This window comes from Ambystoma mexicanum, chromosome 4q, assembly GCF_040938575.1.
Source record: "Ambystoma mexicanum isolate Mex_15411 chromosome 4q, UKY_AmexF1_1, whole genome shotgun sequence".
Taxonomy (NCBI): domain Eukaryota; kingdom Metazoa; phylum Chordata; class Amphibia; order Caudata; family Ambystomatidae; genus Ambystoma; species Ambystoma mexicanum.
Genome location: NC_090928.1, coordinates 283,171,870 through 283,199,821, shown reverse-complemented (window position 1 = coordinate 283,199,821; position 27,952 = coordinate 283,171,870).

The window sequence follows — 27,952 nt, the reverse complement described above, 5'->3', positions numbered from 1 at the left end:
TTCACCCATGAGCACTTAATATTTTAAAACACTAATAGGCTACCAACCATACATGTTGGCCTTTATCAGTGGCTACAGCTTTCAAGTGTGTCCACTGTATATTATATTCACTGGCCAGGCACTAGCCATGGACTTTTGAGCAATGCTGGCCAGTGGCCACAATCTTTGGCTCTACACACTATATATTCCATGGGTGCACAACATACGGCCCGCGGGCCAATTGCGTGCCACCATGCCGTTTTGTCCGGCCCGCCAACAACTAAGACTTTCCTAATGGAGGGCGGCCTGCAAGCAGCATCTGTCGCCCACCATTAGGAAAGTCTTTGTTGTCTCCGGGCCGTACAAAACACTGGCCCTCATTGGTTCAGTGCACACGAACCACACAGCTCCTACGAGCCATGTAGTGCGTGTGTGCTGCACCAATGGAGTGCCAGCACTACGGCTGGCGTGGCCAGTAAGGCTTGATGCCGGAAGGCATTTCAGCCTTGTCACGCCCACGCCAGCCATAGTGCCAGAAGCCTCACCAGCGTTTCAGCACGTCTGGGTAAGTACATGGTGGGGGGGCTGTATGTTTGTGTGTGTGTGTGTGTGTCTGTCTGGGGTCCGTCCTGACTTTGTCTTTTGTTTTTGTATGTATGTTGAGATGCAGAGGTGGGAGGGTGTGTCGGGTGTGTCGGGTGTGTATGGGTGTGTTTGTATTTATATGTCTGCAGTGTATGTTGAGATGCGGGGGCAGGGGATGTGTCGGGTCTGCCTGAATGTGTTTGTGTGCAAGTTCAGTGTATGTTGAGATGTGGGGGTGGGGTGTGTGTCGGGTCTGCCTGAATGTGTTTGTGTGCAAGTTCAGTGTAGGTTGAGATGCGGGGGTGGGGTGTGTGTCGGGTATGCCTGAATGTGTTTGTGTGCAAGTGGATTGTGTGTTGAGATGCGGAGGGGGGGTGTGTGTCGGGTCTGCCTGAATGTGTTTGTGTGCAAGTGCAGTGTGTGTTGAGATGCGGAGGGGGGTATGTGTCGGGTCTGCCTGAATGTGTTTGTGTGCAAGTGCAGTGTGTGTTGATATGCGGAAGGGGTGTTTGTGTCGGGTCTGCCTGAATGTGTTTGTGTGCAAGTGCAGTGTGTGTTGAGATGCAGAGGGGGGGTGTGTGTCAGGTCTTCTTGAATGTGTTTGTGTACAAGTGCAGTGTGTGTTGAGATGTGGAGGGGGGTGTGTGTGTCGGGTCTGCCTGAATGTGTTTGTGTGCACGTTCAGTGTATGTTGAGATGTGGGGGTTCCAGGTCTGTATGCGTGCATGCTTGCGATTTTGGTGAGTTGGGGGGGTTCCGGTCTGTATGGATGCATGGTGTATGCTTGTGCTTTTGTGTGCTGAGTTGGGGATGGGGGAGTTTGGGTCTGTATGGGTGCATGGTGTATGCTTGTGGGTTTGTGTGCTGAGTTGGGTGGCTCGAGTTTATATGGGTGCATGGTGTATGCTTGTGAGCTTGTGTGCTGAGTTGGGGGTGGGGGGTTCGGGTCTGTATGGGTGCATGGTGTATGCTTGTGGGTTTGTGTGCTGAGTTGGGGGGCTCGAGTCTGTATGGGTGCATGGTGTATGCTTGTGAGTTTGTGTGCTGAGTTGGGGGTGGGGGGTTCGGGTCGGTATGAGTGCATGGTGAATACTTGTTAGTTTGTATGCAGGGGTGGGGGGTTGGGGTCTGTACGAGTATGTATGCATGGTGCATGCTTGGTGGCATGGGGCATAGTGTTTGCTTGAGGGGTCGGTGTCTTGGGGCATAGTGTTTGCTTGAGGGATGGGTGTCTTGGGGCATAGTGTTTGCTTGAGGGTTGGGTGTCTTGGGGCATAGTGTTTGCTTGAGGGGTGGGGGCCATGGGGCATAGTGTTTGGTTGGGGAGTGGGGGCCATGAGGCATAGTGTTTGCATGAGGGGTGCGTGTCTTGGGGCATAGTGTTTGCTTGAGGGGTGGGGGCCATGGGGCATAGTGTTTGCTTGAGGGGTGGGTGTCGTGGGGCATATTGTTTGCTTGAGGGGTGGGGGCCATGGGGCATAGTGTTTGGTTGGGGAGTGGGGGCCATGAGGCATAGTGTTTGCATGAGGGGTGGGTGTCTTGGGGCATAGTGTTTTGTAGGGTGTCCTGACCCACGTTTAAGCTACCCTGCTACAACATTTGGTGCTGTGGGCTTAGGAAATTCAAGATGGCGGAAAACCCACATGTGCGCCGAAATCCAGGAAAGCTGCGCAGTTGTGCGCACACCAAAATGGTTACCTAACTTGCCACCCACCAGGGTAAAGAAAGGTCTTTGTTAACAAAATCCACTTTTACTGATGTCAAAAAGTTGCTGAAATCGTGACTCATTGGACCACTTTAAAGATTCAACCCTTTTTGTGGGGTTCCACATAACCATCTTACTGTAAGGAGCCCCATCAAAACAATGTTAAGCAAGGATTTACTACCATGTAAGAACCATTCCTGTTTAGAATGCATTAATCCAAGAAAATCCCAAAAATGGGTGCAGTACCAGTACTCACCACTATCCAAAAGCCGGCGTTTTAAAACCCACTGTGTGTTTTTCTGAAGGCAAGCAAAATGCCTATTTCAAACCTTGCAACATGTGCAAAATATTCACTGAACACCAGCAGACATTTGGCAGAATGGAGTTTTGTGTGCCTACAAAATCTGGGAAATGAAGAGCCCAAAAACAATGCTTATAACAAAAATGCTATGGAGTCAGCAGCTTAAGCCTAACTGCAACTGGATTTAAAACCACCAAAATCGAAAATGTTAAATTAAATGAGTGACCTATGTTTGGTGTCACATGCCTTTGTAACTGTTGAAATGTCATAGTTTTGCACTTAGAATCAGCATTCTAGCTGCATGTGTAAAATTACAAGTTATTTTAAAAGCAACAAAAAGTTAGCTGAAGGTCTGGCTTAAGGAACTTGATTTTGCCTAGCAACGGATCCCATCAGGAGTGAAACTTGAGTCACAACTATGTTCCCAGGCCAATGTTCCTTTTGCTGCCCACACTAAGGATATGCCATCTATCTGATAATTGAATTTCCTGTGCTCTGCCAGAGAGTGAACAAAGCCCTCTCCACTCAGGCAAAGGTTTTTATTACAGACGTCGTAAAAAGTGGCTTCCTCCTGGAGAAGCTGGGAGGGGCACTGCCTGTGAGAAGCAAGCTGGCTTGGCAGAAACTGGAAAGACTGGTTTCTGTACCATGTGACCTGAAAAGACACACCCCTGCAGCAAGGATATGGTTTTATAAAAAGGGGGATAATTCATAGTGCGGACATGTGAAAATTTTATAAATGATACCATAATTCTTGTGATTTTTCTGCCCACAGTTTAAGACGTGGTAGGAACCGGTGGTATGTTCAGGGGGGTTTTAGCGGAAAAGTGGATATTACTCTAAATGTGTGCATGTTAAAAATCTGAAACTTCATCAGTTAATGTCCCTACCCCCTGCACACATGTATGTAAAGTTGGGTCCATGTCGGAAATTGAAAAAGCAGTTAAAAAGTCAATTATGTACACTCTTTGAATGCAAGCTCCGAGAATGAGCAGATTTGGACATAGACATGGCTAAATTCAGCCACACCATGTATATGTAATTTCAAACAACTGTGTAACTCTGAAGTATGGATTTTGATCATATATATATTTGGGTGCACAGATGATAAGGGAGGTTGTTTCAAGAGATCATAAAATGACATCAATCTGACTCACAGTTCAGTTTGCCAATCAAGCGGAGGAATGGAAGCCTGACCAATGACGAATGAGAGGGGCAAGTCTAGTGATGCAACACACACACCCATTCTCAAGAAACAGATAAAAGCAGAGAGTCAGGACACATAGAGACATTCAATTTCATCTGCCGCTGGAAGCCCTGCCGGAAAAATCCATACTTACCTCCATCAAACTCCAGAAAGCCAAACTAGAGACTTCAATCTATCCAGAGCAGAGACCAGACCAGAGAGAAAGCAGTGCTGTGCCTAGCAGAGACCAGACCAGAGAGAAAGCAGTGCTGTGCCTAGTCGAGACCAGACCAGGCGCTGTGAGCAGAATCCGGAAAGACCTGACCAGACTGAAGATCGTGACCAAGTCGCTTTCCTGTTCAAAATCTCTTGTGAGTACTTAGCAAAACTCAGAACACATCTCTTAGTTTAAATTCATCTAATTCAATCTATTTAACCTAAGTAGAACTGCCTCCTATCTGTCACCTGTCATTTCTAGTAAAATTTGTCATTTTGAAAAAGTGTGCGTTTAAAATTTACAAAACCAAAAACGACCTTTACTAAATTACTCATATCTCCGCAACCGTTTGGGCTAGAGACTTGCAATAACTTTCATTTGGAAGCTGAGATCCCAGGCTTTCCTAGGACCCCAAAACGGTAGAGATAGTCCGTGCGGTTCCTTTGTAATAGCTCTCGGCGCATCCGCGAATTTTGCCGCGATTTGCAATTTCTTCACATGTAAAAAAACTGCTGCTGCCTGATTTCATTTGCCAGAAATTCGTTTAACCTGCTAACTATCCCTGCATCATGGCTAGTGTGAGCCTGGACTAATATTAACTAGATACCACTCATCCTGAACCTCTAAAAGGGAATTAAGAGCGTTTCCAGCATATTTCTCATTCATTGCTAGCACCTATCAAAGCATTTGCCTGTGTTTTCAAACTTCTGTTTAAGCTTGCTGGATTGAACTGAATTACAGTTGATTGCATTTCTGAGAACTGTGTGTTTTCCTTCCATTTCCTTGCCTTGCATCAAGGGGGGGAGGGGAGTAGCCAGAGAAAAGTGATTACATTGTTTGGTTGAAATCATATTGCGTATTTTCTGTACTGCATTCATTGAATATTGCATCCACCTGAGCCTACATAAAGCATCCTCTACCACATTATACTTTTGTTCCTATTTACCAGTGTGCTACCTTATCCATTTCATGTCAACTCATTAGTGATTAAAGAAGTGTGCTAGTGCCAGATTCTCCGTTGTTAATATTTACCATATCAGATTAAGTGTGATATTCAATTATTAATTTATTAAAAAGTGTGATATATATTTTAATTTATCAAATAAACCTTTTAACTTGCAAAACAGAACTACTTCTTGGCTCAGTGGGGTCAGGGGGATTCCAAGAGAGGGGTGTTATATAAGGGTAGTCATCCAGAACGCATGAACTGGACCTAAAGATATATCAATAAGGGTTTTCATTCAGTATTATAGACTAGGCGTTGACTTAGCTGTAGTGTTGAATTGAATCCTCTTACAAAGTGGGGGCTCGAGCCGAGACGTTGGGTTAGATTTACCAGTTGTGCAGCTTAATACAGTGTGCTAACTGACGGGATACATACACCCGGTCGGATCACCACGCTGCATTACGCTGTGAAGCATTCCTCAAAAGGGACACTCCAAGAAAAGTTCTGTTCTGCAAAAATAAAATACTAACTTCTGTAAGTCAGGACAGAGACCAATCTCTAGAATGACGACCTTAGTAGACATGAAAATAGCCAGAGAGCACCTCTTGCATAAGCTATTTGTGAGAGGTGAATGGACCGAACAGGGCCAGGATGTGTGGTTGCAGGCCATCACACAACAGGTCACTGAAACAGGGTCAGATATATATAGAGATCAGGGTCCCTTACATGTGGCCCTGAGTGAACTATATATGGCTCCTAAAGCCAAAGAGGAACACAATAAGATCGCCAGGATAGCAGCATACCTGTACCTATATATGGGAGACATGCAGGATAGATGTGCTGAAAGCCAAAATCTGGCAAATAGGCAACAGATGGCATTACAGAAGGTCCAATCTGATCTGGACTCTTCTGAGCAGAGGCTGCAGAGGAGCCAGGAGTCAGAAAATGACAGCAGACTGTACATTACTAAAATAAAGGAGGATATGGATGTGCTGCAAAAGGAAAAGTCAGAACAGGATACTAGATTTCTGGCCCTGCAGAAGGAGCACCAAGACAGTTTGGACTCCTTACTGCAGAGCCAGAAAAAGCTGGAGCAACAGATCAATTTCAACAGGGCATGCACAGAGCAGGTAGCCACCCTGCAAATCCAACTAGACAGAGAGAAAGAGGAGAGCAATAAACTGATCCTGAAAGACCTGGATACCCAGGCAGAGTTTGATCAGGAGCGCCAGAAAGCTGGTGCCTTCCAAAGGCAAAGGGACGACCTGGCGGCACAAATGCAGGCTCTTAGTCAGGAAAGAGACGCCTTAGGCCAGGAAGTCTGCCATTTAAAAAGGAAAATGGAAGAAAATCACCTGGCCCACCAGGGACTGGGTGACCTCCAAAAAGAAAACCAGAACTTGCTAGAGCACACCAGGAGGGTGGAGGATGCTCTAGCAAGAAAGGAGCAGGCCAATAGGGACACAGCTCAGGAGGTAACCCTCCTGCAGCAAAGACTGGCCCAGTTCTCCAGGACCAACCAGGAAGCACAGAGGGAAAATGAGGCCCTCTGTCAACACAATGATAGGCTCCAACAGCAGGTAGCGATGCAGGAGAGACTGATAGAGTCGAGTAAGGCCTTAACTGAGGAACTGAAGGCACAAATGCAGGCTCTTGCATTGCAACAGGGAGCAGGGGCGGATAGAGATGAGGTTCGCTGGGAAATGGAAACTCCGGAGCATAACCTCAGGAGCCCTAGTACCAGAGGCCCTCATACCTCTCAGTCCCTGGACTCTGCCACCCCCATGTCCCCTGGCGCACATGAGCACAGGGCCACAGGGATGGCAGATTACTATCCAGCCAGAAGCATGGGGCTCATAGGCCAGTACCATCCAGGAATGGAGGGGTGGGCATCCGGGTATGGGCACCCAAGTACAATACAGTTCAGTGGGGAACCCCAGGAGAGTAGGCCCATTAAGGGCATCCTGAAAACCTCTGCCCAGTTAGGTCAGTGGAGGGGGTACCCATCAAATCCTGACAGCAAGGAGGAATCTGAAGACTCCTCTGAACTGCGCAGGACACAGGAGACCAGGTCCCCACATTCTGCCAGCCATTCCCAGGCTCGCAGAATCCGGGAAAACCTGGAAGAACAGACGGGAACCTCTGGGAGCAGTGCCTCTGAGTCCGACGAAGAATGGACAAGGGTTACCCGAACCAAAAAGGCCAATAAGGCAAAAAGGGCCTTGCTCAAGGACCCCTTAAAGCAGATTAAGGCGATCAGGAGCGTCATCACGCCTTACCATAAGAACGCTAAGTATTCTGTTTGGGAGCACTTAGAGTTGTTTGAACAAATGATGGAGACTTTCCATTTGAAGGACAGCCAAAGCTGCATTCAATATGTAAAGTGGACCTTCTCCCCGGAATACTCCAGTTTCTTTGCGGGGCTGGAGGACCAAAATCATTTAAGATGGTCCACCTATAAGGCGGCCATCCTGAAACATTTTTCTGTTCACAGAAATCCTCAAGAGGCTCGCAAGGCAGCCTACAATTTGCAATGTGGGGAGGATCAGGCCCCACAAGAATTTGTGCAGGAGTTAAAGCGGGCTTTTGCACAGACCACAAGAAGGGTGCGCACGGATAGCCGTGAATTTATAAACACGTTTTTCCATGCCTTGCCCAAATATATCATGACCCAGCTCGTGAGGGATTTTCACGAGAAAAGATCTTTAGACTGGGTCATTGAACAGGCTACCCGCATCTATGAGGTGCAGAAGCCCATAGAAAATAAAAGCAATGCCCAGAAAAACCCCAAAGCCAACAGCACCCCTGCTGCTGCCAAGGTGGCAGAGGTAAAGGTCACCCCCGTTTTGGATTTGGAGATGGGGGGGCCTAAAAACCTACCTGCACCTAATAATGCTAGGCCCAGAAGGTCCTCGGGCCAGTCGCAGACAGGGAGCCAGGGAGGCAGCCCCACAAATGGGGTCCCTCGCTCTCCTGACTATGTAAGTCCTCGCTACAAAGGTAACAGACCCATCCTGGGTTATGTGTGGACTCCTCCAGCCCAAGGGGGGGGATCCAGCCAAGCACCTAACCCAGGGAACTTCCCTCCAAACTTCCCACAGGAGGGCAGAAATTTACCAAACCCTGGGCAGAACTTTTTCCCCAGATATCCACCCGACTTCCAACCCCAAAATCATCCATCCTTCTTTCCTCAATTCCCTGAGCCCAGACCACTGAATCCGGGAGAGGGGAGGCCAAGGGTGGAGGGGTACCAAAATCTTCCCAACCAGGGGTACTACCAGAGGAGGGACAGCTACCCTTCCCGGGATCAGCCCAGGGGAGAAAACAGGGCCCCGTATCAGCCTGAGCGGGTTTCCCAGTTAGAGCGCCAGGTTCAAAACATGGCGCGGGATATGGGTCATATACTGAGGGCACAGCAGAACCCTCAGATCAGCATGCCGGCGCAGAACGCACCCAACTCTGGACCTGGTGCTCCAGAACAATGACGGGGGCAGCACCCCGATAAATCACCGGTTCCCAGGGAGGAGGCACAAAGGGAAGGGGGGTGTAAAGCCTTGGAGGAAGCTTCCTTCCTCACTTGTAAACAGCCCCTGGAAACCCAGGAACCGGAAACAAAATCTCTTGCCCCTGAAAGTCTGCCTCCTAAGGAGCAGAGGGGGGGTAGGAGAAACAAAAGACCCAAACAGACTCAGTTTGAGGAGGAGGTACAGATCTTCCAATTTGAGGGAGAGGGATCCTCAGAGGATCCTGGGAAAAGGATCTTCTCCTTCAGAGAGGGGGGAACTCCTCCCAAAGAAAAATGGGTCCCTAGGGATGCAAATCCAGACTGGGGAGATGTGGAGACTGAGCTACCGCCGCCCACCATCTCATCCCAGAACCAACAGCAAGAAAATCCCCTGGTTCAAACCCATCCTGGCGACTGCCTCCAAAAAGGGGGGGGCGGCCCAGAAACGGAGCCAGGGGAACCCACAATGGCTCTGATCTCCAGTTGCAAATTTTTTCTTTCAGATTCCCAAGACTCTCCACAGAATTCTGCCCAAATCTCCTCGCTAGCGATGTCCAAAACCAGAAAATTAGCCCACCAGTTGTCCAAAAATGTACATTATCTGTGCCCCCTTGAGGAGAAGGAGGGAAGATATTATGCCCCGGTACAAGTACAGGGGCAGGGTACAATCTCAGCACTGGTGGACACTGGATCTCAAGCTACCCTTCTGTCCAGAAGGGCCTTTGACGAACTGAATGCAGGAAGGGGAGAGAATTACCAAATTCCTCTCACCTCTCTTCCTGGACAACTGCAGAACTTTGACGGGAAGGAAATTCCCGTCGAGGGGACGGCAGACTTGGACATTAAGATCGGGCGACATAAGTTGAAACACCCGGTCATAGTTGTGACCCCAGAGGGCACCCCTTGTTTACTAGGGAATGACCTCCTGAGAAGGTTGTCACCCCTAATAGATTGCGTAAACAAGGTCCTCTGGACTCAGACTAGCCGACCCATAAAATTAAAACAGAGTGTCAACCATGTTAGTTTAAACGGCACATGCCACATGGTTGAACAAAAATCTGACCAAGTAGAATTTCACTTCCAGAACAACCAAATTCCAGACGTGACGGTAATAGCAGTAGGACAACAGACTGGTGATGGGGGGTCCTCTCTATTTCTGAAAATCAACCTTCCTTCCAGTCTAAAGTGGTATTCCACGCTGGAAGGAAACACTCTGAAATTCTATACTAATCCACAATCAGAAACCCCCACTCCTATAGTCCAGAAAGATGTGAAATCAGCTCAAAGCCTGGCTGATATTCAGCAAATTGGAGAGCAGTTGTTCATCCCTGTTCAGTTAAATGATGGGAAGGACTCTGTTCTCGCTCGAGTGTGTGTGAACAACGGTAAGAGCTTCATCAGCGAAGCCATGTTCCGCCAACTCCCAAAAGATCCAGCCATTCCCACCTTCAAACTGATAGACAAATGGGAAATGGACCTGGAAGCACCTGACTCCAAACATCTCCTGCCAAGCAGGTGTATGCTCAAAATCTCCATTGGCCACAAGAGCATAGTCCATAATTGTTGGGTCGTGCGAGACGTCACTGCCGCCTTTTACTTAGGCAGTGACATTCTCAATCGCTTTGCCATTAGTTTGGACCTAATAAACTTCAAAGCTTGGTCCCGATTAGCGGATAATCCCATGGGCTTTGATGATCCAGAAAAAGCATTTAGGTCAGCTCAATTGCTACCTTATGCAGTTGAAATTCAGGTTAAAGAGGAAGTCACCATCCCAGAAAGGACCCGACAATTCTCCCTGGAAGTGAAAGTTAAAAGGGGACAAGAGTTGAAAAACCCTGATGCTTACATACATCTAAATGCTTCTCTCCAACAGCAAGGGTTGGGGGTAAACCCGACTCCATTAGTCAACATAGAACATGACCCCATTCTAATAGAGGTGGATAACAGCGACTTAAAGAGTATTACTCTAGCCGCAGGCACCATTATTGGAATGGCGGTTGATGACCGACATTTCTCCATTGATCTTGTAAATGAACTGTTAGGACCCATCCCCAAGGACTGTTTTGACAGTGACAGTGATGACAACGCAACACCAGACAGGATTTTTACCCGGCATGGGGGGAACTTCCTGGTGTACACTTCCTGCCCCTATGGTAAGGAAGATGTGACTTGTGACTTCAGGAGGGATGAGGTCATTTTCCAGGTACATGAGGGCTGCCTTTCCCACCTGAAGCCTCCGGTCCAAATCAGCACTCTGACCAGGGACTTCTCCAGCCAGTTGGAGGAGGCCGCGGAGATTGCCAAACCAGAAGTCTTTCCAGGCTTCAGGCAGATGTGGAAGAGAGAGTCAACCTAGCTGATGCCTGTGTGACTCTGGAACAAAAGCAAAAGTTGAAACAAGTTTTCTTGGATTTCCAAGATCTCTTTGCGGTAGACTCATATGACTGTGGTCGCACCGACATCCACACCACAACAATTCCCACGGACCCTGGCATGACTCCAGTGTTTGTGAAGCAATATCGCTTGCCTCTCGCATCAATGGAGTCCCTTACTGAAATAATTAAGAACCTTGAGTCCCGGGGAATAATCCGTCCAGTCCACAGCACCTTCAATAATCCGGTGCTGGGAATATTGAAGCCAAACGGCCAGTGGAGACTCTGCGCTGACCTCAGGGAGCTCAACAAACGGGTCCACACTTCCCGATGGCCTCTTCCCTACATTGACCAAGGGCTGGCCCAGATTCAGGGGTCACAGGTATTCACTGCAATAGACCTGACCAATGGATACTGGACCGTGCCTGTCAGTAGGGAGGACCAATACAAGCTGGCTTTTACCTTTGGGGGCCAGCAGTACACATGGACCCGGACTCCCTTCGGATACCTCAACTCCGGCAATGAATTCAACATTTTTCTACACAAAGCCATGCCTGACTTGGGTGCAAGGGGTAACCTGGCTTATGTAGATGATGTCCTCATCAAAAGTTCATCTGTGGAGGAACACATAGCGGAGATCCGTTATGTTCTGACGCAGTTGAGGGCCGCCGGAGCAAAACTTTCCTTTCAGAAAGCACAGTGGTGTAGAACCCGTGTTAATTTCTTGGGGCATGAGATTACTCCTCAGGGTCTCTGTCCCCAGGAAAAGAAAGTGGAAGCACTTCAGAAACTGAAAGACCCCACAACTCTGCGGGAACTAAGGAGCCTCCTTGGACTGACTAATTACAGCAGAAAGTTCATTGAGGGCTACGCAGAGATCACCAGACCCCTGATTCATCTCCTGAAGGGGGGGGTCAAGTGGGAATGGGGTCCAGAACAAGCCGAGGCAGTAAAACAACTCAAAAGAAGCCTCTCACAAGCGCCTTGCCTAGCTTACCCGGTCAGAAACAAGGAGTTCTTCCTGGAGACGGGGTTCTCTAATACGTGCTTGACGGCAGTATTATATCAAAAGCATGACAAGGTCAATAAAGTAATCTCCTATGCGAGCAAAACTTTATCCTCTGTGGAGGAAAAATTCAACGATTGTGAGAAGGCACTCCTGGCAACGGTGTGGGCATTGAAGAATTACCGCCCGTTTATCCAGGGGGAACACATCATAGTGGAGACTCCACACCAGCCTCTGCAATATCTCCAAAGTGATAGAATCCGGGCCGGAAATGTGAGTAATTCCCGAATTACTTCCTGGATTCTGTCAATGCAAGGCTTTCCTGTGGAGGTCAGATATGGCCAAAACAAGAAGAGTCCCCTCGCGCAAGGTCTGGCTGACTTGCATGATTGTGCCAGAGAAAACTGTCTCGAGGACGAAAGTCTAAAAATAAAGGACAACATGGAGGCATACCTTAATTCCCCCCACAAAGTCTTTGAAGAAGACAAGTGTGAGGGAATGCCCACTGTGTATGTGGATGGATGCTCTTACCATGTCGACAACAACGGGGAGAAAGAACTGGTGGCCGGCGTAGGGAATGCATGGGTGAATGAATCCCCAGAACCCTCCGCTGGATACAAAATTGGTCCCCGAAGTAGTCAGGTGGCAGAATTGATGGCTGTGCATCAGGCCATCCTCACTGCTATCCAGCACCAACTCCACGAACTGGTCATAATCACAGATTCGGATTATGTACGGAATGGGTTCGTGGAGCACCTGGTTAATTGGAAAACCAGAGGCATGTTATGTGCTAACAACAAACCCTTGAAACATGGGAAGTTGATCCAAAACATTGATGATCTGGTCACATCGAATGGGATGACCATCTATTGGAAGAAGATCAAGGGTCATTCCAAAGTAGAGGGACCAGACAAAACTGGAAATGACTTAGCTGATCAGCTGGCCAAAACCGGGGCCATCCAAGGGGATCTAATTGAGATTGAGTCCCTGTTGGGGGAAATCCAGGTCACTGCCATCACTAGGTCCCAGACAAATGCTCACAACGACCTCTCAATTGCACAATGGAGTAAGGAGACCCCTGATGCTGATTTGATTACTGCTCAGAAGGGGGATCCAATAATTGGTACATTTTACCAGCACCTTGAGGACCCTGAGAACTTTCCCCTGACGGATACCGATTACATTGGGAAAGAGGACCTAAGAGTGTTGATGAAATGTCCCAAAATGTTCCGGATCCAAGACGGTTTGTTGGTAAGGAAATCCAAAGCTGGCCACGATCAGTGGGTGGTTCCTACCTCATTCCGAAGCCTGATGTTAAGTCACGCCCATGATGCGGCCACTGCCGGTCATAGGGGGTTTCACACAACATTGGAAATCTTAAGAGAGGTTGCATACTGGCCACACATGGGGCAGGACCTCGACCAGTACCTGAAGGGTTGCCTTGTGTGTGCACAATTTCAGCCATCATCCCTCACACACCGGGCGCCTTTACAAAAGAGGGGAATGACACTGCCATGGTCAGATTTACAAATCGACTTTGCAGGCCCTGTGATTCGCTCGGCTAGGGGGAATAAGTACATGTTGACCGTGACATGCTTGTTTACCAAGTGGGTGGAATGTCTCCCAGCCCCAAATTGCAAGGCAGAAACTGCAGCGGCCTTGATGATTAACCACATCTTTTCCCGTTTTGGTCTACCTCAAAGGATTGAGTCAGACAGAGGTAGCCACTTCACCAGTGAAGTAATGACAAAGATGTGGGAGATACTGGGGGTCAAGAGAAAGCTGCATATTGCTTATAGACCAGCTTCTTCTGGGGCAGTAGAGAGATATAACCGGACAATTGTGAGCATATTAAAGAAGTTTGTGGCAGATTCTGGGCCAAGTTGGGATATCCGATTACCTCTGGTCCTAATGGCTATCAGATCTACCCCTTCATCTGCAACCAAAATGTCACCATTTGAGTTGATGACTGGGCGCAAGATGGTGCTTCCTCAGCATTTGCTCTACAGGACCCAAGAGCAGACACTGATAAATGCCTCCACTACTCATGAGTATGTAGAGAATTTAAGGAAACACCTCCAACATGCTTTTGCTTATGCTCAGCGGAATCTAGAAAGATCGGCTGATAGCATGAAGACCCATTATGACCTGAAAACTTCCAGGAAGGAATATCAGGTGGGAGACCGGGTCTATCTATACAACTTCCAGAGGAACCAGGCCAAGCAGCGCAAATTTTTGCCTACATGGAAGGGACCATTCGAGATCATAGACAAAATCTCCCCTGTGGCCTACAAAATCCACATCCCCAAAGGTCCTTCGGCAGAGGGGGAAGACAAGTGGGTCCACATAAACCAGTTGAAATGTTGCCATCCCAGGCACACTCTGCAACAACTGGAGGAATCCTCTGGAATCCTAGCGGGTACTGTATCAGACTAATTCAGTTCCAATCATAAAACCTACCACATCTAGTCTCTAAAATATTGTGATTTACATGAAACTGTCTCTAGTGATGCTGTTTTTTTTTTTCAAAATAAGAATGTAATATTTCGTTACGATGAAATGCATATGCTGCCCCACTATCTCAACAGTGGTGGAAAAAAAAAATCGTCTATGAGTAGATATTGCCGCTCTTCCTTTATCATCCTAGGAGAGATGAAACCATGAAGGATGACCAAGAAGGACGATCCGGAGACCGGGAGCAAAGACACAACGGGCCCGGGGTACCGCCCAATCTTCCCATCAGGACCGGCGAGGAGAACTGATCGATCTGACCGGATGGAGAAGAGGATGCTGAACTGTGCCATCTACAGAAGAGGAAGAAGATTATGCGGACAGACCGGTGCGTGGGTCAAAACCCTTGGGCACGCGACTCCCCATCGACCCAAACTCAAAGTGCAGTCACGTGGGGGGGCTTGTAGGGTGTCCTGACCCACGTTTAAGCTACCCTGCTACAACATTTGGTGCTGTGGGCTTAGGAAATTCAAGATGGCGGAAAACCCACATGTGCGCCGAAATCCAGGAAAGCTGCGCAGTTGTGCGCACACCAAAATGGTTACCTAACTTGCCACCCACCAGGGTAAAGAAAGGTCTTTGTTAACAAAATCCACTTTTACTGATGTCAAAAAGTTGCTGAAATCGTGACTCATTGGACCACTTTAAAGATTCAACCCTTTTTGTGGGGTTCCACATAACCATCTTACTGTAAGGAGCCCCATCAAAACAATGTTAAGCAAGGATTTACTACCATGTAAGAACCATTCCTGTTTAGAATGCATTAATCCAAGAAAATCCCAAAAATGGGTGCAGTACCAGTACTCACCACTATCCAAAAGCCGGCGTTTTAAAACCCACTGTGTGTTTTTCTGAAGGCAAGCAAAATGCCTATTTCAAACCTTGCAACATGTGCAAAATATTCACTGAACACCAGCAGACATTTGGCAGAATGGAGTTTTGTGTGCCTACAAAATCTGGGAAATGAAGAGCCCAAAAACAATGCTTATAACAAAAATGCTATGGAGTCAGCAGCTTAAGCCTAACTGCAACTGGATTTAAAACCACCAAAATCGAAAATGTTAAATTAAATGAGTGACCTATGTTTGGTGTCACATGCCTTTGTAACTGTTGAAATGTCATAGTTTTGCACTTAGAATCAGCATTCTAGCTGCATATGTAAAATTACAAGTTATTTTAAAAGCAACAAAAAGTTAGCTGAAGGTCTGGCTTAAGGAACTTGATTTTGCCTAGCAACGGATCCCATCAGGAGTGAAACTTGAGTCACAACTATGTTCCCAGGCCAATGTTCCTTTTGCTGCCCACACTAAGGATATGCCATCTATCTGATAATTGAATTTCCTGTGCTCTGCCAGAGAGTGAACAAAGCCCTCTCCACTCAGGCAAAGGTTTTTATTACAGACGTCGTAAAAAGTGGCTTCCTCCTGGAGAAGCTGGGAGGGGCACTGCCTGTGAGAAGCAAGCTGGCTTGGCAGAAACTGGAAAGACTGGTTTCTGTACCATGTGACCTGAAAAGACACACCCCTGCAGCAAGGATATGGTTTTATAAAAAGGGGGATAATTCATAGTGCGGACATGTGAAAATTTTATAAATGATACCATAATTCTTGTGATTTTTCTGCCCACAGTTTAAGACGTGGTAGGAACCGGTGGTATGTTCAGGGGGGTTTTAGCGGAAAAGTGGATATTACTCTAAATGTGTGCATGTTAAAAATCTGAAACTTCCTCAGTTAATGTCCCTACCCCCTGCACACATGTAAAGTTGGGTCCATGTCGGAAATTGAAAAAGCAGTTAAAAAGTCAATTATGTACACTCTTTGAATGCAAGCTCCGAGAATGAGCAGATTTGGACATAGACATGGCTAAATTCAGCCACACCATGTATATGTAATTTCAAACAACTGTGTAACTCTGAAGTATGGATTTTGATCATATATATATTTGGGTGCACAGATGATAAGGGAGGTTGTTTCAAGAGATCATAAAATGACATCAATCTGACTCACAGTTCAGTTTGCCAATCAAGCGGAGGAATGGAAGCCTGACCAATGACGAATGAGAGGGGCAAGTCTAGTGATGCAACACACACGCCCATTCTCAAGAAACAGATAAAAGCAGAGAGTCAGGACACATAGAGACATTCAATTTCATCTGCCGCTGGAAGCCCTGCCGGAAAATTCCATACTTACCTCCATCAAACTCCAGAAAGCCAAACTAGAGACTTCAATCTATCCAGAGCAGAGACCAGACCAGAGAGAAAGCAGTGCTGTGCCTAGCAGAGACCAGACCAGAGAGAAAGCAGTGCTGTGCCTAGTCGAGACCAGACCAGGCGCTGTGAGCAGAATCCGGAAAGACCTGACCAGACTGAAGATCGTGACCAAGTCGCTTTCCTGTTCAAAATCTCTTGTGAGTACTTAGCAAAACTCAGAACACATCTCTTAGTTTAAATTCATCTAATTCAATCTATTTAACCTAAGTAGAACTGCCTCCTATCTGTCACCTGTCATTTCTAGTAAAATTTGTCATTTTGAAAAAGTGTGCGTTTAAAATTTACAAAACCAAAAACGACCTTTACTAAATTACTCATATCTCCGCAACCGTTTGGGTTAGAGACTTGCAATAACTTTCATTTGGAAGCTGAGATCCCAGGATTTCCTAGGACCCCAAAACGGTAGAGATAGTCCTTGCGGTTCCTTTGTAATAGCGCTCGGCGCATCCGCGAATTTTGCCGCGATTTGCAATTTCTTCACATGTAAAAAAACTGCTGCTGCCTGATTTCATTTGCCAGAAATTCGTTTAACCTGCTAACTATCCCTGCATCATTGCTAGTGTGAGCCTGGACTAATATTAACTAGATACCACTCATCCTGAACCTCTAAAAGGGAATTAAGAGCGTTTCCAGCATATTTCTCATTCATTGCTAGCACCTATCAAAGCATTTGCCTGTGTTTTCAAACTTCTGTTTAAGCTTGCTGGATTGAACTGAATTACAGTTGATTGCATTTCTGAGAACTGTGTGTTTTCCTTCCATTTCCTTGCCTTGCATCAAGGGGGGGAGGGGAGTAGCCAGAGAAAAGTGATTACATTGTTTGGTTGAAATCATATTGCGTATTTTCTGTACTGCATTCATTGAATATTGCATCCACCTGAGCCTACATAAAGCATCCTCTACCACATTATACTTTTGTTCCTATTTACCAGTGTGCTACCTTATCCATTTCATGTCAACTCATTAGTGATTAAAGAAGTGTGCTAGTGCCAGATTCTCCGTTGTTAATATTTACCATATCAGATTAAGTGTGATATTCAATTATTAATTTATTAAAAAGTGTGATATATATTTTAATTTATCAAATAAACCTTTTAACTTGCAAAACAGAACTACTTCTTGGCTCAGTGGGGTCAGGGGGATTCCAAGAGAGGGGTGTTATATAAGGGTAGTCATCCAGAACGCATGAACTGGACCTAAAGATATATCAATAAGGGTTTTCATTCAGTATTATAGACTAGGCGTTGACTTAGCTGTAGTGTTGAATTGAATCCTCTTACAGTTTGCTTGAGGGGTGGGGGCCATGGGGCATAGTGTTTGCTTGAGGGGTGGGTGTCGTGGGGCATATTGTTTGCTTGAGGGGTGGGGGCCATGGGGCATAGTGTTTGGTTGGGGAGTGGGGGCCATGGGGCATAGTGTTTGCATGAGGGCTGAGTGTCTTGGGGCATAGTGTTTGTTTGAGGGGTGGGGGCCATGGGGTATAGTGTTTGCATGAGGGGTGGGTGTCTTGGGGCATAGTGTTTGCATGAGGGGTGGGGGCCATGGGTCATAGTGTTTGCTTGAGGGGTGGGTGTCTTGGGGCATAGTGTTTGCTTGAGGGGTGGGTGTCTTGGGGCATAGTGTTTGCTTGAGGGGGGGCTATGGGGCATAGTGTTTGGTTGGGGAGTGGGGGCCATGGGGCATAGTGTTGGCATGAGGGGTGGGTGTCTTGGGGCATAGTGTTTGCATGAGGGGTGGGCGTCTTGGGGCATAGTGTTTGCATGAGGGGTGGGTGCCATGGGGCATAATGTTTGGTTGAGAGGTGGGTGTCTTGAGGCATAGTGTTTGCTTGAGGGGTGGGTGTCTTGGGGCATAGTATTTGCATTAGTGGTGGGTGTCTTGGGGCATAGTGTTTGCATGAGGGGTGGGTATCGTGGGGCATATTGTTTGCTTGATGGGTGGGGGCCATGGGGCATAGTGTTTGGTTAGGGAGTGGGGGCCATGGGGCATAGTGTTTGCATGAGGGGTGGGTGTCTTGGGGCATAGTGTTTGCTTGAGGGGTGGGGGCCATGGGGCATAGTGTTTGCTTGAGGGGTGGGGGGCCATGGGGTATAGTGTTTGCATGAGGGGTGGGTGTCATGGGGCATAGTGTTTGGTTGAGGCGTGGGGGCCATGGGGCATAGTGTTTGCTTGAGGGGTGGGTGCCTTGGGGCATAGTGTTTGCATGAGAGGTGGGTGTCATGGGGCATAGTGTTTGGTTAAGGGGTGGGAGCCATGGCGCATAGTGTTTAATAAAAATTGGGGGTTGAAAAAGCATCCTGCCACGCCACACCCCACCGCGCCTACCGCCCCACCCACATTTACTTTTTGGCCCACTCTAGCCATCATGTAAGGTACTTTCGGCCCTCTGTCAAAATCAGTTGTGCACCTCTGATATATTCTAACATAAAAATGGGCAACTAGCCATGGTCTTTGATCTTGAGAAGCCTGTATATATTTTGGCCATGTCCACTGTATATTTTAAAATAATAAAATGCAATAAGCGATGGCCTTCGGCTGTGTCCACTGTATATTATATACACTAGCCATGGTCTTTAACACAATACTAGCCAGTGGCCACGGCCTTTGACTGTGCTGACTCTATATTCTAACATGTTAATTGGCACTAGCTATGGCCTTTAGCCATGGCCACTGACTACAGCTTTCAACGTTGCCCACTGTACATTTGAAACATGTGATGACTTTTAATCATGCACATTGGTATTTTTTAACACTAACTGACCACTAGCTAAGCCCTTTGGTCCTGGCTAGCGACCCCAGCCTTTGTCATTGCCAAGTCAACGGCCTAAATTGTTATTAAAGTAATCAAACTTTTCATGAGATAACTTATAAAGGATGTTATGTCTAATTCCATTATTGATGCAGTCAGGTATATACAATATAATTAGTGTTGTCACCAATGATGGCATCAGGGATGTGATTTGTAATGTCATCAGTGTTTTCATACAACATGTAATTAGTGATGTCATCAGTGATGTGATCTGTGAGGTCATCATTGTGGACATAGGCTGTGCATCAGGAGTGCAAATTTAAGGTGGCTTCAGCAGAATTTCAGGGGTTTTGTTCCATTAAGTTCTCACCTTAACGTTTCTGCAAATAAAGTTTTTTTTCCTTGAATTTCAAGAGTTTTGTTATTCCATAGATTTTTAGAATGCTTGCAGACCACTAGCATGGTCTTCGGCGATGATTGATGGGCACAGCTTTTGGTGCGGTCGTTCCGCTGCAGCAACCATTTTGGTGCACCCTTTTTGGCTCGAAAGCCATTCTGGATCATTATTTTGGCGCAAGGGATGTTTGGACGTGACTGACATTGCAGCCTCATCTAAACGCCCTCATGCCAAATAAGATCACGGAACTGCACTGCAACAAACCTTGCCACCTCCCTGTTGCTTTTCGTAAATTAGTTCAATAAGAAAAGAGCACACAGCCTAGTACTCTTGGCTCCCAGAGTTCAAGGCCGAGCATTTAACCATTAGGCCACAATGGCTTGCTGCATCATAGTGCACATTTCATACATAGCCTATAATTTAATATGTTCAATGATAAAAGGCTAGGTATGATACTTGTGAGAATCCAAACAATAACATCAGTATAGCATAATGGTTAAGTGTTGCATCTTGAACTCCTGCAGGCCAAGGTTCCCTAATGGCAGTGTTCAGCATAAATGTGATTATCAATTATTAATTTTTTTCTGTTTTTTAATGTTGCCCAGAGATGGTGTTGTCCTCTTTTTGAATATATGTGCAGTGTAAGGGGACTATGTGGTTTGAGGGGGTACATGTCATCCTTGACGGGATGCATACAATGTGTGTGTGTTTTATGCGAACGTGTGTGTGTGTGTGTACATGATGTGAGGGTGTGTGCGGGATTGTGCGTGCAGTGTGCAATTGCCCTGTGATGTTGAGTGTTAGTGTGTGCGCACGAGTGTGCACCTGTGTGTGTATGTGAGCATTGTGACATATCGAGTGTGAGTTTTCAGTGTCATTGTGTGCGTGTGTGTGTGCATGTCTCCATGTAATTCAGAAGATGACAATGCAGTTCTTGTCCTGTACTTCAAGTCACAAAGTGCAAATTAAAAAGGAAATCCAAATGATCATCTTCCAAATAACAAGGGACGTGTGGCATATAACAATATATACAACACATATAACTTGGCTGGGCTGCAAGAATAACATATGCACCGGTACTTTTCTGCACTCATAGCGAAAATCAAAAGCTGACACCCATGAATATACTCACAGTAATGATTAGCTTCAAAGTGAGTAAGGGGCTGGCCCCCTCAGGCCATGTTGCTCTAAGTGGTCTTGTAACGTTGCCCCACTTATTGGGCACCATGGCCTGAGGGTGCTGGGCTTTTCCCTGCTTTGAAGTAACCCAAAACCAGGGTTGGTCTTGGTTACGGCATGGATGGGAGACCCAGGTCACCAGTGATTTTTCACCCCGGTGTCACTGTAGCTGTAAAAATATTTATTTTTGTATTATGTATAAAAGGGTGCAGGCTTTGAGAACTCCCAATGTTTCTCGTGAATGCACTGTGCGGTTAAATTATTTACAGCGGATCACACACTTTGGTTAAGCACTGTGATGCAAGCCCCTTGTTTTATGGCTGGTATCTTGGTGACTGTTGTAATACATTGCACAACCCCGAGTGACTGCATTTAAGCAGCACATACGAGGGGAAAAAAACAGCTGCAAGAATAACATGTGCCCAGCTTCAAAGCTTCAGGCCATGCTGCTCTAAGTTGTCTTGTACGGGGGGACTCATGTATTAGGCAACATGGCCCGAGGGGGCTGGCCACTTCCTCGCTTTGAAGTTAAGCAGCCTTGGTCGAAGTTACTGCATGGCTGGGAAACCCACTGTAGCTATAAACATGTCTATTTTCATTTTTGAATTATGTATTTTATTTTTATTAAATGATTGCAGTCTTTGAGAACTCACAATGTTTTTAGTCAATGCGCAGTGAGATTACATTATTTGCAGAGTATCACACACTTTGGTTAAGCAGCGTGCTACAAGTCACTTGTTTTATAGCTGCTCTCTTGGTTCCTGTTGTGGTGCATCGCACAACCCCAACTAAACACATTTAGGCATCATGGAAAATAGTAAGAAATGATCAACTGCAAGAATAACATATGCCCAGGTACAAATTGCCCCCATAGCGAATTTCGAAATCTGGTACCCATGAATATATGCACAGTAAGTGAGCATTTATTTTAAAATGAAATAAACAAATGTAGTTCAATTGACCTTCCCCTTAGAAGAAAGAGTGTAAGACAAAATAGCATTGGACTTTAAAAAAAAATAATGAACACCAGAAAAATAACCAGAGAGAAGAAATCTTCCATTAATATGCTGGCAAAGTATAAAAGGTGCTCACCTTTGAAACCAAGCAATTTGTAGTGAAATATTCCATGGAAAAAAGAATCCCAATACGAAACACGTGCTTGTGGTCTTGTGGGTAAGCATCTGCACTGGAAACATAACCGCCTGAGTAAAATCCTTTTATCCATATGCTTGAGCAAGCTTACCAACCTAAAAAAAAAACAAAGGGTTGCTTCCGCCATCTGAAGAAAAAGTTACGCTGCACACCCAAATGCATCTTTTACTGGTGCCCCAAAAAGCATCCACAATCAGGGGAGAATAACTGCACCACTGTCCAGGATTACAAACTCTCTTGCCACATCGTCGGCAATTGCTCATGACTTACTCACCCTCTCATCATTTCCCCTCCTCACCCTCATGCCTGGCTTTCAACAACTCTTCTTTATAAGTGATCCATGTGTATTTGCCCATGATGTGGCAAGAGAGTTTGTAATCCTGGACACTGGTGCAGTTATTCTCCCCTGATTGTGGCTGCTTTTCAGGACACAAGTAAAGGACACATGTTGGGGTGAGGAGTGTAACTTTAAAAGGGCAGACACAATGCATGGGGTTTTATGAGGTTGGCAAGCTTGCTCAAGTTTTTGGCTGCCAGGATTTTACTCAGGTTGTCATGTTCCCAGTGCAGACGCTTACCCAGACGACCACAAGCACTTGTTTCGTATTGCAATCTTTTATACCAGGGAATATTTCACAAAAGATTGCTGGTTTTAAAAGGTGAGCAGCTTTTATACTTTTCCAGCATATTTATTGGAACATTTCCTCTCTCAGGTTATTTTTCTGGTGTTTATTACTTTTTCAGAAGTCCAATGCTTTTTTGTCTTGCACATTTTCTTGTAAAGGGAAGGTCAAACGAACTACATTTGTATATTTCACTTTAAGATATACGTTCACTTACTATGCGTACTTTCATGGGTGCCAGCTTTTGACTTTTGCTATGGGTGCAGAAAGTACCTGGGCATATGTTATTCTTGCACCCGGTCATTTTTTTTCCATTTCTGCACTGCTTAAATGTGGTTATTTTGGGTTGTGCGCTTTATCACAACATTCCGGTCTCGGCCATAGAACAAGGGGCTTGGAGCACGCTGCTTAACCAAAGTGTGTGGTCCATGGCAAATAATTTAATCTCATTGTGCATTCCCTAAAAACATTGTGAGTTCGTAAAGCCGGCATTCTTTTATACATAACAATATCACTGTCAAAACAAAACAAAATCAGTTTGTGATTGATGAAGTTCTTTGAGCGATGGCTTGCGATTGTTTTGAAATATAGAGTGGCTGTGCCCACCGGACATGGCCGAAAGCCATGGCTAGTGGATTGGTAGTGTTCGGCCATTCCCACCATTCAAGGAAAAAACTTTATTTGAAGGTACATTAAGGTGAGCGATACATTGAAACAAAACATTTGAAATTCAAGGAAAGAACTTCAGTTGCAGGGACGTTAAGGGGAGAACTTAATGCAACAAAACCCATGAAATTCAGCTAAAGCCACCTTAACTTCGTGCCCCCTGTTGCACAGCCTATGACCACAATTATGACATCACAGATCACATCACTGATGACATCACTGGTAACAACACTATGTACATTGTACATAACTGATTACATCAATATTGGAATTTGACATACTATCATTTATAAGTTAGCTCAGGAAAACTTTGATTACTTCTAAATCTAGGTCGTGGACTTGGCCATGACAAAGGCTGTGGTCACTGCCAGCACCAAAGGCCATAGCTAGTGGACGTTTAGTGTTAGAAAATACCAATGTGCACAGATAAAAGCCAGGCCTAGTAGCCCATCACTGTTTTAAAATGTTAAGTGGGCAACTTTGAAAGCTGTAGTCAGTGGCCACTGGCTAACATTGTGTTGAAAACCATGTCTAGTGGCTGGTTAGTGTATGTAATATACAGTGGGAATGGCCGAAGGCCATAGCTAGTGGCTGGCTAGTGTTGTATAATACACAGTGGGCAGATGTTTGGGGACCCCCATGTATATTTCTGCATTACAGAGTCAATGAACATCAGCTTTTGGACCTGCCCCTGGATGGCTCTGCGGAGTTTGGTGCTGTTTTGCCAAGAGGGGACAAAATTAGAGGGGGGGGGTCCCAAAATATTTCAAAGGTTAATACATTTGGTGCCATTTGACGAATCTGCACATAAGTCTGGAAAATTATTTTAGATGCAGATTTGAATGGTGGGATTTTGTCAAGCAGGGAAAATTAGAGGGAAATTCTCAACATTTTTAGATGGCTTATAACTTTGTTGCTGTTGGACGAACCTGCACAAAGGTTTTCAGAAAGATTATAGACCCAACCTTGAATGTTTATGCAAAGTCTGAATGGATTTTGTCAAGTGGGGGTTAATCTATATGACTATTTTTTGTACAATAATTTTGACACTTTTCATAAAATAAAACATAGCAAACTCGTGCAAGGAGCATTGACAAGGACTTGAAAACATGGTTTTGCAAATGTGTCTGTGTTTTATTTTTGAATTGTGTCATAATGTGTCATACTGTAGGTACACAAAATAGTGATGTATGTTTGGCAACTGAGGTATAGCCTGTGGCCATGGGCAGTGGCCAGATTGTCCGGGTCATGGCTACTGGCCATAACCACAAAAGGGACCGGTAATGGTGTTAAAGTGGATGTGGCCAACAGGTACCAGCTTTGTGGTAACATTTTTCGAAATCGGTATAGGTTTGAATTGGAAAAAAGATTCTTCTTGTGGTTTCACCCGGAATTGCAGGATAGGATTGCAGCAAACACTCGCGAGCAGCATCAGTAAGGACCTCAAAGCATGGTTTTGCAAATCTGTCCTGTGTTTTATTTTTTCTAATGTGTCAGAATGTAAGTACAACACATTGTGACATAAGTTTGGAGCCTGGGCAATGGGCCTGGCCCTGAACAAGGAAAATGTGTACTCTGACTTGCTTACTGAGGCGTGCTGCAAGGCTGAAGCCCTAGGTTTAAATGGAAAAACATATTCTGCTTGCGGCTACATCCTGAAGTGCTGGACTGCATTACAACAATCCTGCACAAGGAACATCAGCAAGGACCCGAAAGCATGCTTTTGCAAATGTTTCTTGTGTTTTAGTTTCCAAAGTGTCCTGATTTAAGTACAGAAAATATTGACTATTGATATAACTCTGGTGCATGGACAGTGGGCCTGGCCCTCGGCAAGGACAAATGCCTACTATGAGTTACTCATTTGGGCATGCAGCATTGCTGAAGCCCTAGGTTTAAATGGGAAAAGAAATTCTGCTTCAGATTGCAGCCTGAAGTACTGGATGTGTTTCTAGCAAACTTGCACAAGGAGCATCAGCAAGGACCTGAAAGCATAGTTTTGCAAATGTGCCTGTGTTTTCTTTTTGAAATGTGTCATAATGTGTCATAATGTAGGTACAAAAAATAGTGATATACGTTTGGCAACTGAGGTATAGCCTGTGGCCATGGGCAGTGGCCAGATTGTCCGGTTCATGTCTACTGGCCATAACCACTAAAGGGACCGGTAATGGGGTTAAAGTGTGTATGGCCACCAGGGACCAGCTTTGTGGTAACATTTTTTTCCAAATCAGGATTTGTTTGAATTTGAAAAAAGATTTGGTCATGGCTACAGCCCGAATTTTTGGACAGGATTGCAGCAAACACTCGCGAGGAGCATCAGCAAGGACCTCAAAGCATAGTTTTGCAAATCTGTCCTGTGTTTTATTTTTTATAATGTGTCAGAATGTAAGTACAAAAAAGTGTGATATAACTTTGGACCCTGGGCAATGGGCCTGGCCCTGAACAAGGACAAATGTGTACTCTGATTTGCTTATTGAAGCCTGCTTCAAGGCCGAAGCCCCAGGTTTGAATGGGAAAACATATTCTGCTTGCGGCTACAGCCTGAAGTGCTGGACCGCATTACAACAATCCTGCGCAAGGAACATCAGCAAGGACCCGAAAGCATGCTTTTACAAATCTTTCCTGTGTTTTAGTTTCCAAATTGTCCTAATTTATGAACAAAAAATATTGACTATTGATATAACTTTGGTGCATGGACAGTGGGTCTGGCCCTCGGCAAGGACAAATGCCTACTGTAATTTACTTATTGGGGCATGCAGCATTGCCAAAGCCCTAGGTTTAAACGGGAAAAGAAGTTCTGCTTGCGATTGCAACCCAAAGTGCTGGATGGGTTTGTAGCAACCCTGCATGAGGAGCATCAGCGAGGACCTGAAAGCATGCTTTTGCAAATCTGTCCAGTGTTTTGTTTTTTTGAAAGTGTCAAAAAGTAAGCACAAAAAATAGTGATATAACTTTGCTGCCTGGGCAGTGTGCCTGGCCCTCGGCAAGGACAAATGTCTACTCTGATTTTCCCATTGGGGAATGCGGCATGGCTGAAGCTCATGCCCTGTACATTGTTTAGACTAGTAATGGCTGCAAGCCATGAGCACTGGCCATTGGTCACATTATGAGGACATAGTGGACACTGAACTAGGATGCAGGCTAGGTGCAGTGGATAAAGGTGGTGGTTTGTGGGGCTGGGGTCATGGTCGAGCCTCATGCCCTAGGCAATTCAACCTTGACATGCATCTCCAGAGTTCGCTGCTGGTAACGGCACACATCAGTATGCATTGCAAAAAATATGTTTCTTAAAGGAGGTTTACAGTTCTTTAATATATGTTAAAAGAGGAATTATTAAAATTATGTAGGTTGTGTGATTGGTGGTGTATTAATGCCTTTAAGGTAATCTTATGAAGTGAGAGCAGTACATTTCCATTATCACTGGTTGTTAATGTTCATTAACATGCAGAGAGTAATGTTTTATTGCCTGAGAATTCTTATATGTAGACAAATAACAGACATAAAATCAAATGGAACATTAGCACCCGGGCCGGGGGGGCGCAACCAATCGGGTTGCTTGGATCGCGGGCTGAATCTACTGATCCAGTCCCACGTTCCAAGCAGCCTAATATCTGCTTCCCCTAGCCAGTTACCTTCCCCCATCCTCACTTCCATTCAAATTTCCCATCCCTCTCACCCCAATGTCATGCCGTCTGTCATGAATTTGTCTTTGTACTTGGCCTTGTAGAGTATCTTGACTTTGGGAATGCACAGGCGTGTTGGCACTCGCTATCGTGTCTGCAACTCCAAGTTAAAGCTCTATTTCCATCCTTGGCTCACGTGGTAGGAGGCCACAATCTGGTCCATTTTGCAGTTTTTAAATACTCTAAATGAATTGAAACTTGGCATCCTTTGTGTTCTTTCTTGCACCTTAACGTGAGAAGATTCATCCTCTGCACACTTGTTCTTCTTCAGAGTAAATAGCTGACCTCGATTTCCAGGATCTTGACTTCAGCTCAGGCAGCCTCGCCACGCAGCTCCATGAGCCTTTATATTCTGCTGCGACACAATTTTTCACTCTCCCTTCATGGTTTCTGGCTTATGATACCAATGTCCAGTTTCTGTACAATGGCGGCTTTGCCTGCCTTCTATTCACTACTCATAGCTAGCTTCTATGATGACTTGATCTGCTTTACGTTTCAGCGTCTGTACGTTCATTGAACTTTTGTTTTCTGCAGCACTTGTGCACATGTAATCTTCTTTTACACTTGAAAGTTCACTCGATTCTTTACTTCGTTATTCGTTTCTTCAGGATCCATATATTGCTTAACTCTTTCTCATATTCCTTCAGGGAGTCCCTCCTGCAGGTTGTCGTCACTTCGACGGTACATTCAATAGGGTTGTCTCAATGGGTATCTCCTTCCAAAGACTCGCTACAGTATTGGTACAATAGCTGGTGTCAGGCAAGGCACGGGTTCATGTCCCCAATACAGGGGAGGTAGGGGCGCGGCGTCTCCTGCAGATGTATACAGCTGCTCTTCTACAACAACTTTCATAGGAGCATTAGTTAAATAAAAAAGGCTGACATATGCCTCCAAATCCTTTAAGAATAAAATACTGAACTGGTC